We start from the raw sequence: 1,021 nt of genomic DNA, 5'->3' as shown, positions 1-1,021 counted from the left end.
TTTTGTAGTGGAAGTATGCAAATTGTGTTATGCCAAATAAGAGCAATAATATTCTTTACCCTTACTAGAGATGCTATAAATAACATTGGCTAATTTAAAGTTTGAATAGTTCTGAAGACCGGCTAGGCAGGGAAGATACTAGCTCTCACTCTAGAGTTCCCTTGATTCCCTCCACCTGGGGGCTAACATCTCCTATCAGAAACTAAAACAATAAACCAATTTGGGGGCTTTAATATGTCACTTCAAAGTCCTCTAACTCTACACCCTTCAATGAATATTTCCCTATTTATTTGCACTCAATCATATGAACTACATTCTCATTAATATAACCTCATGTGATTGTTTTTTATTGTTGACTGAGACAATAGCAGCTTGGTTCTTACATGTTCTCACAACAAATTTTGACATCCAGATTGGCTAAATCAAGAAGTAAATGAAGTTCATGGATTTAAATCATCACAACTTCTTCCATCATTGAAGATCAATACTTACCACAACTTCCATCCAAAACTTACTTACTTATCATTTTAAGAAGAAAGATAAAAAAAAAACTACTCAGAATCCATGGAGAAAACAAAACCACACTGTAATTTAAAAGAAGAAATCATTGTCAAACCAACAACAAGTCTCAATTAAAACCAAAAGTAGTCTCAAAACAAAAAGATAAAAACTTAACTCAAGTCCTCCACTAAACTCTTGAAGTTCCTTTGATTTTCTTCTCTTTTCAATCACTCAATATAAAATAACAAAAATGATAAAATAAAAGTAAAAGTGGAGCCTGAAAATCTCTTTGAACTAACTCCCCAAATGAGAACTTTCAAAACTTTCCAATACTTTTAGGACCTCACACCTTTTTGAACCTTTTCAGAACTCTTTTCTATGTCCTCTCTTCTTTCTTTTATAATTTTCCAAAAGGAGCCTTGGTTTCTTTTCAAAATATATCTAGATTCGATTTATTTCCCCAAGAGATGCATCGTTTCATGATAATTTTCGTCCATGGTGGTTATAACCACCTATTAAG

Source organism: Phalaenopsis equestris, unplaced genomic scaffold (genome assembly GCF_001263595.1).
Source record: "Phalaenopsis equestris unplaced genomic scaffold, ASM126359v1 Scaffold000002, whole genome shotgun sequence".
NCBI lineage: Eukaryota > Viridiplantae > Streptophyta > Magnoliopsida > Asparagales > Orchidaceae > Phalaenopsis > Phalaenopsis equestris.
Note: the sequence above shows the minus strand (reverse complement) of the source record.